This window comes from Melanostigma gelatinosum (genome assembly GCF_949748355.1).
Source record: "Melanostigma gelatinosum genome assembly, chromosome: 15".
Lineage (NCBI taxonomy): Eukaryota > Metazoa > Chordata > Actinopteri > Perciformes > Zoarcidae > Melanostigma > Melanostigma gelatinosum.
In genome coordinates this window covers 10,584,417-10,599,990 of record NC_136648.1, presented here as the reverse complement: position 1 = coordinate 10,599,990, position 15,574 = coordinate 10,584,417, and the positions used below count along the sequence as shown (strand labels likewise).

Here is a 15,574-nt window from a genome sequence, read left to right as displayed (position 1 = left end):
GCTGTTGAGTCGTGGTATGATCATTAGTCCAGATTATCTACAGAGTTTATTTACATTTCGTGACTTATACAAAGCTATAAATTACATTTCAATGTGTCACTAGATCTTAACTTAGTTATTTTTATAAAACCATTGAATTAAATTTTACAATGCTCATTTGGAGATTGATATCTGAATAGCCACACATTCTGAAACAGTCTCTTGGCCTGAGCTGTAAACTGTCATGTAGTTCTACTTACAATGAATAAGAGATGATCAGTGCGAAACACAATTCTGAACTATTTCGTCCCATTATAGTTTTCTTTTTTTTTTTGACAGCAGTCTGCATTACGTTGGTTTTGGTTTACGTGTGTCAGCGAGAGAGAGACTACTTATTGTTCCTTCACCTGGATGTTTAAACCTCATTTCTACAGGTTCATGCATGTGCAGAGTTTGGCTTCTTAAATCAAAGTCGTGTGGACATAGTTATGAGATCACGAATAGCGTGGAAGACGGTCGTGGTTCAGTATGCAACTTACAAAAGTGTGACGAAGAAGCAGGAAGCATGCTGTGGACACAGAGAATGGACTGTTCAGTGAAGTAGGAGACATGTATCAGTTAAACTTTTGAAATAGAGTATTTTAGTATACACAGGCTCTGCACTTTTAAATAAAGGAGTGGATGCAACTTAAGTAGGTAGTGAAACTGTTTTGTTCAAAACAGGGCATTTCTGTGTCTTAAAACGCATCTAGAGGGGATCTTTAATGTTCCTCATTGTTTTTCATCAGATTCCTTTCCAACCCTGGAGAACATATTACGGATTTGGCACAATCTACACTAGTACCAAAACGTTTTCGTGACTAACATTGACCAGATGATGGAGACAAAGTAAACCTTATGTTTGTATTCAAGTTAAAGCTTTTTAACTGTAAGCGTGGTAGTTCATGAAGTGAATGCATTTAAGTAGGAGGTAACTATTAGAGGGTCCAAAACATTTTCCTGTCTAAACTGAAACGTTTTTTTTTTTTTTTTAAAGGTGACTTCACTATAGAATCCCACCACGTGTACCTCACTTGAACCATTGATAACACTAGGAATTGTGTCTACTGCTTAACCATGATTTGAGAAATGTCTGAACATATTTTACAACTTTGTGTGGAAGTTGCAGCCACAAAGTGCAGCAATATTGCAAATGTGTCATGTTACTTTAAGAGTGGGCTAACAGCATGAATGTGCACCAGAGATGTGAGAGAAGTACAGAGCCTTCACTTCGCTCCGGATTCCTGCTGCAGCAAACATCAAGAACAGTGGTGGCGGAAATGCAGACCAGACATTAACTGAGAAGAAACAAATGAACAGGAAATATGTAAATTACCAACTAACTGCTTCGCCGGTCAGTGAGGAAATGTACATGGACCCTAGAGCAACATGTAAAATCCACAAAGAAATCACGTGTGGCAAGTATAAATATATAATGACAATACCAACACTGCACACACTTTAAACTAGTTGTTTTTACTTACAGGCTAATAAATGAATAAATAGGCAGTGCTCATGTGAAAACATATGTATGAAGAATAATTCAAAAATGTATGCAGTGTCAGCAATTGGAAATGCTACTTATTCACTCTTGCAAGAAAGTATAGGGAGCAATTATGTGTCCTAAACTGTTTTAGTCAATCCACTTAAATTAATAATAAAACAAAACCACTAACTACATTTGCAGACAGAAACGTGTGCACAAAAACAGCCGGTCTGTTTCCCGTTACTGGAGTGATCCATCTTCAGCCACACAGACGATCTTTGTGTCGTACAAAGACGGCAAAGAACTGACGCCAGCAGCCGCAGTGCTGAAATCCCGACTGTGTTTTCGGACAAGGCTGGCGTGCAAGTAAACCCTTGAAGACGGACTGGCGCAAACTTAATTCAGTCTCCTTCACGCCATGACCGAGGACTTTTAAAGCGTTACAGATGGCAGGACGTTTGAACTTGTAGCCGGTTTGTGAAGTGCCAAAACACACCGGAACAGGAGGTGACAGCGATTGACAGGAGCTGAGATTGACAGGTAGGCGCTCTCACTAGAAAGCTGTTCATGTAATGTTATCACACAGCAAACAATGTTTTATTCAGTGTTCGTATTATAAAACAAGCTAGTACAGAACATGCTAATATATATGTATATATATGCACATGTTTGTTTATATATATTGCTCGCCACTGTAGTGATTTTCTTGCCTAGATGTAAGCCATATTAATTTTGCATACTGACTATTAATAACCGGTATGATCAGCACGTGTAGTGTGGTTTTGTACTGTATGTGGAAAAAATATTAGATTTTCATTTAAAACTCAAATAATAATCCATTTGCATGTTCTCTATTTTAAGTAAGTCATGTAACAAACCTGGTAAATTCATCTTTTTCTTTTTTTTTTTAAAATTAGCCCTTTAACATAGATTCTGAAAAAAATGAGGAGCCAAAATCAATTAATTCAAAGTGATGTGTTCAAGTAACGTTAACTTTAATCAGGGGAGGTGGGCGTGAACCACAATATTAGCATAACAGAAACCGAGCAGAGGGACCTGACAGCAGGGAGCATGCCGACATGTGGCCGTTAACCGGTAACGTCCCGCTCTCACTCAGGACCGGGTTTAAGCCGTGAAGTTGCCCCATATTTAATCAGTCCCACCGCGGCGGGTTCCTGATGTTAACCGGAAGTCCCGCCTGACTTTCCGGAGCCGGCCCGCACACTTCTTGTTAGCTGATTGACTAGTTAATGAGGCTGCATGGCGGGAAGGAGCCAACAGGTGAGAGCTGCCGTCACTGACTTCTGCGAAAGGTTTTATTCTGTAACCCGTCTCTGCAGGTGCTCAGTAATCCTCAGACGTATTCAACAGGTAGCGTACCTGGAAATAGACACACTCTAAGCGGCAAAAACACTGCGCTTTAGTTGATTACGAGGCCTTTTTCACTGGAAACATCTTGACACGTGACAGTAAGAAAAGCACAGCTGCTTCCTGTCAGAACAGAGCAATCATTAATATTACAAACACCTGTGCTTTTCATACGATCAATTATACTTATTTATACTACTCGCAAATTATCTGCTGAGAATGAATAAAGTGGTGATTTAAAATTTAAATCATCACTCAGTCTACAAGACCTTTATATATTTATTCATGTGTGTGTATATATATACTTGTATGTCGAAACACTTAACCTGCTTCCCCCTCTACAACACGCCTGGTTTAACTCAAAATATGCGTACAAATATCAACAGTGAATATTTAGCACACTTGACCAGCGAAGGCCTGATCACACTTACAGTCTCTAGATCAGCATGCATCTTCTGACCCTTGAAACTTTGTGAAGCTGCAGTATGAAAAAGTTCTCATCCAAGAAATCACATCACTCCTTAGAATAAAATACCTGCAAGTAAAGACATTTGTTGGCGTTCAGAAAGACAACGTATATGCAGTGAAGCGTTGCAGGAGCTTTTCTTGTTTTCACTGTGAGTTAACTCTATCTTCGTCTTCTCTCCGTCTCTTTCTTTCACTCCCTGACACACCTGGTGTCAGATACTAGGCCTGAGGGCAGCAGAATAAAAGCTTTCTTCCTCCTACTCTGTAGATTAACCACCTCAGCTCGGCCCATCCTCTCTAACAATCCCCAAAACACACACGGGTTTTATCTTCATGCTTGAAGTCTCTTAGAGAAACACTCTACAATTATCTCTTATCATTGCTCCTCCTCTCGCTCTGTCACACACACGCCACACACTCCTACACACACGCACCTGTCATATCATACACACACTACCAGCTGTAATAACTTTCCTTATCTGTAGATCTATGAGTAATGCTCATAGTTTTACGCTTAGTTTTATGTATGCCATTTGCACATAACTGTTTTTTAATTTTTTATTGGTACAATAAACCTTAATGGGTTCCAGTGTTTGACTATAAAACCAGATTGACCCACTGTCGTCTCACAGGGTGAAGTCCAGGGCGCTCTCGTGCAGTAGACCTGGCTGATTTCTTGCAGGATATTCAGAAGAGGTTTTATCCCTAATTCCTCCATTCTCTCTATATTTGCATTTTTTTACCGTGGATACGTCGGTGTACATAACCATCTCCACCGTCCTTGTATGCACGAGTCTGTTGCACTCTTTGGGGATTCGACAAAGACGGATCATTTGACAGCAGATGATGTTAGAAGGTATGTAGGATGTGATGCTCCTGCTCTGTGCTGAAGCTTTGATGTGGTGGACATGTTACATTTGATTGTGAATTCATTCACTTCTGGCAGTACAGCTATATCTTCTAATCAGTATAACGGATGCGAAGGCTGTTTGTTACACAACATGTTCAATAACGAGTCTCAACTGATCCAATATGTCCAAATCTGCTGGTGACCCACAATGTCTGGTCTTGGTTTGTAATATTTGTGCTGACATTTGTATCAAGAGGCAAAAGCTCTTGCCCTTCCATTGACCCTTCACATCAACACACACTTGGATTTGGCTGTAGTTCCACTTTTTCACATGCTGGAGCTTGTGAATTAATCACCGGGATCATCTCCAGTTCTTCACCTCTTGCTTCGACTCAATATGACACACTGCTGGTCCGTGGTGATGGTGGGCGTGCTCGCATACATACACAGTGATACAGTGGGGGATTGTAGAGAGCTCTGTGGAATAAGCCCATTGTTGAGAAAACCAAATGTGGTTTCCTGATGAGGTGCTTTCTCCAAGCTTCCTGTGAGCTGATATATTGTGATGTCATCTCGTGTATTGTGATACTGTTAAAGCGTCTCTGGGGGAAAACATGGACCTACCAGGTTTCTTGAACTTCATCTTGATAGGAGCATCACCTCAAGGGGGGACGCTACAGGTGAACAATCTAATTAATGGATATATATAGCCATGCCACTCACCAGTTACCTGACTACAGGTGATTGGACATGTTCCATGGATTGAGAGGAAGCTGTCTGTCAATGCTGGCTTCATGCCCAGCGAGCAGTTAGAAATACAGGAATAGTGTCAAATGTGGGCGGCGGCAACTCCCCAACAGGATGTGACAGTTTGCAGGAGTGTTGCACCACCTTCCTGCATTCAAGCTGTATTTTACACGGCAAGTTCAAGTCTTTCATTAGGAATGACAGCTGGGGAGAAGATGTCAGGACGTTTTCCCAGAGCTGCTTTGAGAGCAGAATAATATGATATGAAGACTTGATTCGTTGGACTCATTTGAGAGCATGTACAAAAATCATCAATTTATCAAGTTTTTGCTTCCAGCTAATGTCCATGATGCTTATTCTTCTGTGCCAAAAAACATAAACAACGCATCAACGAACCCCACTGTTGACATGTTCCTTCACTATGATAAAGGTACTATAACTGGTGAAGTGAATTACCCTCTAATCCATCAAGCTTAAAGTTGCAGTAATGTCTTTAAAATATTGTAAATGGAACCCTGTAAGGGAGACGGATGTTACGTTGTGATTTATTCTCTTCCTCTGTCTACTCTGTTCCTCACACGTACTGTAGATGCGTGGGTGTGAGCGAAGTAGAGAGTGCTGGTTTTCCTGTCCTGTCTCCTCTGTTGGTGAGAGGAGATTGTGTTTCACTCCTCCATAGCGGCTCGTCTTCCTCGCTGCAGCTTCATGCTTTGTCTTCTGGAGGGAACACAGTTGACCCGGCCTCTCTTAGTTCATCTCTTATTACCAGAGCAAGCTGATCATGGGAGTATGAGGAGTCAGTGTCAATAGAAACATCATCAAAACAAAAGTTCTGCCACTAAAGAGATTCAGAGTTGACTGTAGTTGACATATACACCGCCGTTTGTTAAGTTTGGAGAAACCCTTCATGAGGATGTTTTTCTTCTTTCCCTCAGTTTTAAGAGAGACATTAGGAATATCACAGAGTACACCAAATGTATAGTTTTGGCCATGAAAAAAATAAGAATTAAATTGTTAAAACATACATTTCGTTGATTTCCCCACAAGTGACCCTCGATGATTATTGAACCACACCCGTTCTTGCATTTGGGCTCTAAATATTTTGGGAATATGTTGACAGTGGAGTGCATGAATCAGCAGTGCAGTGGAAGCAGGGGCAGGCTTTCTGTTCAGCCTGACGAATCGTGATTAATTATAAGCTGATTAAAATAAGACAAACAGCGAGAGGAGACGGGATAAAGAGCTTTGTGTTTGAATATTGTTTTTATGTCATAACATGTACAGATGGTCTCGTTAAATCTGATGCTAGACTGCTGTCCTCATCCTGCGCTTCGTACAGTTGGACTGTGCGAACACGTTTGGCTGTGTTTCAGACTGAGTTTGCATCATGTGATATGCAAAGGTTTACTTGACCATTTAAAGTGGAATACTCTCGCCATGTGTGTCTCTCTCTCTCTCTCGCCACTATACTGATGAGGTGCCAACAAGCAAGGCATTTGAACACCAATCTCCAGTGGACAGTGAGCAATATTAAATGAATGGCCATTTAAAAAAAATACAAACACAACTTGAAATTATAGCTCCACTTTGCCAATCAGCACTAAACATAGTTGGATTAGGAATGTCGTTAGTTTTTCAGGTATTTGGTAAATTCAAATATTGGCCTGATACTGCAAGATGAGAGGTTAAGGGAGCACCAAAGTTGCAACAGTTCATCCTGTGGGGAACATGAATGTCTGTACAGAATTTCATAATCCATCCAACAGTTGTTGAGTCTGTCGCTGTTGTTTGTTTGATCTCAGTTCGGCAAGAGAGCTGCTTTTCTCGTACATTTGTAGTGTTTGTGCAGTTTATTTTGGGCCTTTCATGCACTCTCTCTCGGTACTGGGTGGTGTCTGTGTGGCTTTATGTGCCAGGGTGGGGGGGGCCGCAGCCTTACACCACCTTCTCCTCCCTGCCCTCTGACAGAGTTGCGTAACAGAAGTGTGAAATCCGCTGGGGTCGAGTGATGATGTCGCCCTCTGGCATGTTACAGATTGTTGGCGATAGAAAAAGATGCAGCTCACTGTTTTTAGCCTGAGCCACGAATGCATCAATGTGTCGATAAATGAATGACATCCAAGAGGCTACTCGTCACTCAAAAGCTGCCAGATTTGTGGAGTTCGTTTGTTTACAGTTCACACGCCTGTATGAGCTCGTATCTGACGGGTGTGTGCTCCCGTTTCTCCGCACAGTTACATACGCAGTGCTTTTTTTTCCCTTCCTCGCAGACAAAGGGGTCATTTGTGGAGCGTCTGCGGGGAGGAAGAATAGCTCGGTGTTTCTCCTTGTTGTGAGCTTCTCCTCTGACCCTGTAGGCTCCAGTCAGCTCCTTCACTGGGCGGTGGGTGGACCGTGTCCTTGTGTGTCCCTGTGAATTGCATTGATTCATTCATACTGCCCTCTCCGGCTCAGGGCCTCCAGGCATTCCTACCACAGCCCCCAGACCTGGTTGGAACAATGTCAAGTCAATTCACATTAGGCATTGGAAGCTGCTTCCGCTTGTAGCCCGCTGTAAATGATTGATTCAGCGGGCGACGGTCAAATAGAGTTTCATGTTCTTTTAACTTTTTACATCAAAACTTCTGTATGATCTTGAGTTGTGCGCCGAGGTGATTGCACTCTAGATGAATCGAAAAATACCCGTAGTTTTACGGCGGTATTGTTGTGTGAGAAGATGACTCATGGTGACTGTGGTTTAGTCAGTTCAGGTGTTGCCAGCGCTCTGTTTGGTCATGTGTGTGAAGTGTGAGTGGGTAGATGCTCGGCTTCCGCTTCATCTCAACATCATGTAACATTTCATGTGCCATGACACTGAAAGAAAGAAAAACTTGTGTTGAACTAAAACATAATGGCGTTAAGGTGGGTGTTTTTTTAATGTTTAATGCATCTTATACCAAAATCTAATGTTTATATCTCGCATGTTTACCATGGGGGAGTCTACAGTAGACTAAAGTGTCAAACAGGATATTGCCTTTACTTTCAGACACCATAGATTAGTTATCTTTATTTATTATATGTCTTTTCTTTTCAGTTTTTTTCAAGTAGGAGCTGCCGTCTTGGTCCCTGTGCTTATTATTAGCCTGTGTGTTTGCAGGGGGGCTCCAGGGAAGTCCAGCCCTTTTTAGTTGAAACCCTGTAAACCTCCCCGGGGCCCTGGCTCTGACTCATTCTCTTATCACAATATTAGGTCTCTCTGTGGGTGTACAAAAGACCCATGGGTGCTCACTTTCACTCACTCAGGACGGTAAAGACTCGCTGCTTGTGTCGGTGTTGATCTGCCTCATGTTGTCGTCTGCACAGGAAAAACAGCAGATCTGCAAGTAGAGGTGAAGAGGCAAGCTCTCTGCGACGCTTTATGGAAGGAAATAATACGATATTTAGACCTCAGCAGACAACAACATAACCATTTTTTATTTTTCACCCCCAGGCAAGTCATGAAGCATACTCGTGGGTTTGTGTTGACCAATGGATGAGGATGAAATCTTGTGAGCGTGTGCCATCGTCGCAGTGCCGTGGACTTGTAGCTGGGCAAAATCTCACCATGATGGACTGGGGGCCTCGTCTGCACGTGGTTGACCTTCTGTCATCAACCTGAGAGGGCATCTACGGTGTCGGAGCGGTTGCTGGACTCGGACCAGGAAAGAGAGCCTGGTTTCAACGGCTCAAACGTTGCAGGTAAGAAGATCGTCAGACAATAGCGCTGTATTCTGTTGACTGAATTCACTGCAGCTGGGTGTGACTGTCTGCTGTGCATGTTTTTTGCCGTAGTGTACACTGTTTATTAAACACACACACACACACACGTTGGGTTTGCTGAGACACGGGCACCACGGTCACTGAAAAAACTGTTCTTAGCTAATGAGTTGGAGGAGGAGGAAGTTAGAGTCACACTGGCGGCTTTGATTGAAACCTCACAAACACACCACGCACAGGATGCCGGCCAGCCAGACGCTCCCAGACAGGTGTCTGCAAGCCTCAGCACAAAGATGTGTGTGTGTGTGTGTGTGTGTGTGTGTGTGTGTGAGGGACGGCTAAGAATGAGAGGAAGTGAGAGGAACAGACAATGCGAGTGTGTACGGTGTGTGTGAATGTAGGAATTGTGCCAACATGCCTTTGTGTGAGTGGGTGCCCTCACTGACACCTTGTATATGCTCTTGTTTTGTGAAACGACACACGAAGGACCGAATGCTGCCACCAGGGCCGGGCTGGTTGTTGACTTATTGGAGGCAGAGCATCAGTGTTTTGGTCTGTATGTGGCTCTATAATGGGAGTAGGTGGAGTGGCAGCCCTGTATATAGATGCTTATCACACACTTGTTGCTTGTTGCTTGTTGCTAACACATTAGATCTTCACTTACCGGAAGAAAACTTGAGCACAGACTTTTTCACATGAAATCTTACAAGGTAAAATTGCCACTGAATAAAGAAAGTGACAGTGGAACGGTAGACAGAGACAGAGGAAGTATGAGGATGGAGGGAAAAGGCCTCGGAGAGGAAGCTCCCAGAATAGCAGCAGCGACCAGTGAGTGTGCTTTCTGTGGAGATTGTCTCTGAATACTTGGAGGGCCTCAGGGGCCCGGGCTGACAGAGGAGAAGTCGGAGGAAAGGGAGCCTCTGGGATTCAAAGTGCATTTGTGTGTGTGTGTGTGTGTGTGTGTGTGTGTGGGGGGGGGGGGGGGGGGGGGGGGGGGGGGTGAGAGAGAGAGAGAGAGAGAGAGAGGACAGTGTTATTTTAACCCTGAGCTAACATCCGGCTGTCATATCATAATATCATACCCCCCCCCCCCGCTGCTGCTCCAGTCTGCTGACTCCTCAACCAATCTACCTGCAGTCACACGCCTCACTGTTGCTTTCACTTCTTCTTTAGCCTCCCTCTCCTTTCACCTTCCCTTCTTGTCTTTCCTCCGTTACCCTTTAACCCTTTTTCTGCTGCTCCGCACAGATACACAGGTATTGCATTACCAGCCCCCCCCCCCCCCCCCCCCCCCCCCCCCCCGAGGACCGGCGTGCTGTCTGTCACTTCCGGGTGTATTGTATGCTCCCCGTGTTGTTAACGCATCCGATTTCCTGATGAAGTGACCCTGTAATAGATCACCTTGAGGCAACTCGCAGCCAGAGGCTTCCCAAAGCACTGGCCGTTGTGAACATGGGTTAGTTCTGTTGGCAGACGGTGTCTCGTATAAAACAAGCCCCAGCTCCACATGGTGGAAGTACAGATACTCTTCTATCATGCTCGAGGTAATTGTATACAATGCGATCAATACATATCGTGATATAGCAACGTTTCTGCAAACGTTATCCATTAACCCTAAAAAGGTTCATGGATATAATATCTGACATTATTTCGTTTTTGTTCATCCAATGAATTGAATATCTGTTCATGATATTATTAATCTTTGTCTATTAACACGTTTATATTTTCCCATGGTCTTCATCATCATCTCCCAACCCGACACGAACTCAAACTAACCGGCATGAATGCAGCATCTGGTCCGACTCAAAGACAATTGTTTGACATTCTTTAGAAGCTGCACGAGGCTTATGCTCGTCTCAATGTTGTCAGCGTGAACAATCCTCACAAATATAAGAGTAACACCCAGGTTGGAAAATACCAGAAGCATTATTTAGTACATGCATAGTTGACCTCATAAATGGTGAGAGGCCTATCGTAGGAGTTCAGGGTTCACACACAGTTTAACACCATGCAGCACAGTCATAGTGCTGAGAAATGAATCATCATAGAGACAAATCCTTCCCACTGATAGCGCCGTGTAGCATTGTCAGCATGATCCTATTTGCATTCATGTTCTTGTAGTAAAGGTTTGCTTCCGTTTGTTGATTAGATTTTCAAACCTTATCGTTTTAGCCTCTTCACACACACGCACGCACACACACACACACACACACACACACACACACACACACACACACACACACACACACACACACACACACTCTCAGGGCCACAGGGTACGGTGTGTATCGTTGTCTCTCTTATCTGTTGTTACTCTGCTCAATCACTCACTCTTTCTGGGTAGAGGGGACCGGAAGAGCAGCTTACATATTGACCAGACACACACACACACACACACCTGTACAGACAGTCATGATGCAAATGAATGCAATTGCAGTCTTTCTTGCAGGTGTGTGCCAGAGCCCACATCCACACACAAAATTTGAGTCTTTTTGCTCCATAAAGATATTATTTTTCTTAGACATGCTTCAATTTGATGAGTGTATATTGAGGCGTTAGCAGAGTATTATGAAAGAACATGTTTTGTAACTAATTGCAATGGAAGATGTGCTGAATTGCTGAGGCTCTTTAATGGTTGTACCAGTGCCACATATTGTGGTATGTGGCACGTTCTGCTTCTTAAAATGCCGTCTGTCAGGCTGTTTCTGAGGCTTCGGTCAGTGTGTGGATAGAAATCATGAAGCTGGCATTTCACCTGTTCTCATCGCCAAGCAGAAGGATGAACGGCAGACTTCTGCAGGCTGGTATCAGTCCGGGGGAGGGATGACTGCTTTTTCTAAAAATAGAAGAGATTACGTCCGTGCAGACGGACATCACAGAGAATTATTAACATCTAACCTGGCATCGGTTTGAGAAGCAGTCTGCCCTCTTTACGTACTATCTACTACCACATTTACTGAAATATTCTTAAAATCATGAAAAGTCCCAATATGTTTTCAGTGTGAGTTTAAACACTGGTTATCCAAGTTTTGAGTTTTGATTGCATTGAATCAACAAATATCTGTGGTTTAAAATGTCCCTGTTGCGCCACTGAACACCTTCATCACAGCTGTCCTCAAGCAGCAGTGTAGATTCATTTCAGACTGTTTATTAAGGACTAGAAACTGTGTAATCGGTCAGAATTTAAATTATTTTTTTCTACCCACACTATTGTCTTAGTTCCATTTGAGAGAGAAAAAAATCTGATTTGACTCATTTTACTTCCGACGGCCTCATAAACATGAATGACGACTGCTTTTAAAACATGTTCTTCTCTCTGCCTCAGGCTGCCTCCATGTGGCCAGATGGAGAAATGGAAACGGCAGCGAGTACATCAGAAACACCTTATTCACACAACACAGATTGACAACTGTGGCTGTGAACTTTGCTCATTTAGCCGGATGGAATCCCTGTTTCCCTGTTCAGTATGTCACAGGTGGGAAGAGTTTGCATTGAGTCTGACAATATGCTGCGCTCATTAGGACAACATCGCTTCAGCTCAGGTTAATTGCAGTTTTAAATTGTGGAGGGTGAATCACATGGTAGTAGGGCTGGACAACTAGGGTTGGGTATCGTTTGGGTTTTTTCTGATACCGGTGCTAAAACGATACTTTTAAAACGATACCGGTGCCTGAACCGATACTTTTTTCTTCAAATTGAACAATATATTAACTGTTTAAAGTATACTATAAATATAAATAACACAAAACACTTGGCTTCAAACTTTTAAACTTCAAATGATGAACAATATATTAACTGTTAACAGTTTACAGTATAACTACTTAAATAAATACAAAACACACACACACTGTACACACGCTACAGCTTCAAACTTCAGCAATTCTTTTGCAGAAATATGAGCATATTTTCCTTCTCATGACTTATTTTATTTTACCAGTTGGTGGCGATAATGCGCCAATTCCTCGTTTGCCAACCGCCAGTTGGTCTCAAAGAAGAAGAAGCTTTCACGTGCCTGTGTTGTTGTGCTAATGAGTGACAGCGCTACGTACCCGTTGTAATAATACTGTGAGTGAGGAGCGGAGGACCGAGTCCTGCTGCCAGGACGGAGTCATCAGAGTCGTGTAAAAAAAGTATTTCAATCGGCTCAGGCACCGAAAGGAAGCACCGGAATCTGCGTTGCGTTTCGGTCCGGTAGAAACCGGACGTATAGGAACCGGTGCCATATTGGCAGCGCTTTTCGGTACCCAACCCTATGGACAACATGGTTGAAATGAATAAGTTGTTTGATATTTCATGCAATGAAATGCTCTGCTTTAAAACTGACTCAACTTAATCAGTTAGTTCATATTCAATTAGATTACAGTCCTGATTGACATTATGTTTCCCAGCTGTAGATCATAGTACACAGTTTATAGTGAAGGAATCATATCTGTGCCTTGATTCCAGGATCACCCTCTTTAGATCACCCTCTTAAATCCCACCTGTTTAGCCTGGAGGGACAGGGGGGGAAAGCAAACACCACTCACACCCTCGCGTGCCCCTTTTGACACTTCCTAGAAAGACGGCATGAGAGCTGAGGATTATATAGCATGGAGGTCTATCTATCTGTCACGTTCACACAAAGACACGCATGCATTCTCACCTTCATCCCGCTCACACACACCTCTGTCCACAGTGGATTTGCTCCGCGTTCCTGTCCGCCTCTGATTCAGCCGAAGTGGAAATCTTTCTGGGAAAGGGGTGATGAGAGAGGCTTTGTTGAGGGTAATAACTCTCCTGACAGCAACTCGGTATGAAACATTGTGTGTTCTACAGTGGATGGAAGTAATGGCGTTTGACTTTTTGACTCTGTGCCCACCCATGATTGGTCCCAACTGGGCCTGCGGGGCTGGGGGCGAGCCATCTTTCAACCTCATTAGGTTTACAGTACTTCCTGCTTTGAAGCTGTACATGGTCTTTTTTTTTACACCTGATAAAAAGCTGACGATACAAATTCAGAATGTGAAACTTTTTATGACTCCACATTAAGTAGGACAATTTGTCTTTCTGCTCATCCTCTTCCCAACGCAGTCACAGTCAATTACACTTAATCACAATTAAATGAATACGTGCATGGATAAAACATGCATGTATTGTTATCTATTGTTGTGAATGGATAACATAACGTAGCCTGGAATAAGAAAAGATGATTTGTTCAATGTAGCAACCCAATTGTATTAATAATTGTCAACATTGTTTTTGAACTGATTACATTTGTAAGCATTTTTCAAGAAGAACAACATTCCTAACTTCTCCACTGCGAGGATTTGATGCTTTTCTCTGTTCTATAACAAGTTGAATCAAACATTAAGCGTTTTGAGCTGTTGGTCCAGTGTAATTTGAAGATGCCATCTTGGATTCTGGGAAGTCTTGATGGGAATCTTGTGATAATTTACGACTAGATTAATTGAAAAATGTAAACACTAACTGACAATTTATTGACAGTGAAAACAGCGATGGCTATCTATGATCAGGTTGATTTTTTAATTCTTGATTTCTTTTTTTCTTAGTTTTTGTTCGGATTAATTTGTAGTGTAAAATATCGGAATTCTTGAAAAATGTGTCACAATTTTCCAGAGCCCAACATGACGTCTTTGATACAGTAGGCTATCTTTTGTTCAACCAATCGAATATACAATTTACATTGATATAAACCAAGGAAAGCTGCAAATCCTCACAGCTGAAATGTTTGTTTTGAGCTTGATAAATGACTTAAAGGATCCGTCAAACATCAACATTTTCTGTCGGTTGACCAATCGACTAGATGTTTCAGCAAAATAAGTAATCTTGATGGTTGCAGCCATCGTTTATATACTCAGGAAAATGCAGATTTTCTGATTTACAGTGTATTCAGCCACATCACATTTGTACATGAAGATCTTATTGAAGCTTTTCAGCATATGGTGGTGATTTAGGGAGAGAAAAGACATTTAGTTTCGACTGACAGCACAACAGTTAGGATTCAGCCCTCTGGTGTTGTTTTGGAGATGAAGTTGACAATAAGCGGAAACAAAACCACTGACGCAACTAGCGCACCATTTCTTCACAGTCCACACCCTGACCACAGCTTCATCAGCTTCCTCACTGGCCGATGACGCTTTTTTACTGCGTCAACATTTTCCCAGAAGCACCGACTTCAGCAGAGTCATCGGTCCTTTCATATCGTAGAGTAGTGAATCATCTGGTAGCATGTGTGGCCCTGACTGAGGTGAAGTCATCTCCTAAGTCAATAAGAGATCAGACGTTGTGGGTGGGTGTTTCTACCATGACCTAGAAGAAGAAATATTTCATCTACAATCGGTGCTTTTAGGTGCCGGGGGCTGAAATTTGTCAAAAGGATTCATCTGAAACAGGTCTGTTACCTTTAAGTTCAGCTTGCTCAGGAAACAAAGAGACTTTTAATGATTTTTTTCCACCGAATGGCTCTTTGTGATTCTTGTTTAGGACAGTTAGTTTTTCTTTACCAGTAGAAACATTATTTGGCAAAATCACACGATTTTGAACAAAGTGGAAGTACAGGATGAGTAAGCAACACTTAATATTTGTGTTGCCATGTGTCAAACATGGGTCAGTGTGATAATATGACCAGAGTGTTGTTGTCCTAGATGAGTGAAATTGTATGTTATGAATCAACTTGAAGGGCAACTCGACTGATTTAACGCATAAATGTCTGTGTTCTGAAAGTGGGAGTACTGGAAGCTTGTGAAAACGTTAAAAGTTAATGTCTTCTGTTGCTCAAAAGCACCTCTGTCAAATATGATGAAAATAACCCTGATGATGTCATCAGCGCTCTGCACTACAGGAAGTGAAGGGTCCAGTGTTTCTTGAGCTTCAGCTACACTCAGCCAGCAAACGGTTCTTTA

At 42.6% G+C, this 15,574-nt stretch overlaps 1 protein-coding gene across 3 annotated transcripts in view; it reads left to right on the top strand.

Annotated features, from left to right (window-relative positions):
* Positions 1-1,975: 1,975 nt before the first annotated feature.
* The window catches only part of LOC306789487 (activated CDC42 kinase 1-like), a 43,295-nt gene continuing 29,696 nt past the window's right edge, over positions 1,976-15,574 (top strand). For 2 of the 3 annotated variants that reach the window (XM_079285453.1, XM_079285457.1), the window contains exons 1-2: positions 1,976-2,044; positions 8,407-8,654. The gene's annotated coding sequence lies outside the window, so the exon portion shown is untranslated. Of the gene's footprint in view, positions 2,045-8,247; positions 8,306-8,406; positions 8,655-15,574 lie in introns of those variants that run through there. The other variant, XM_079285454.1, reaches the window with a different exon arrangement.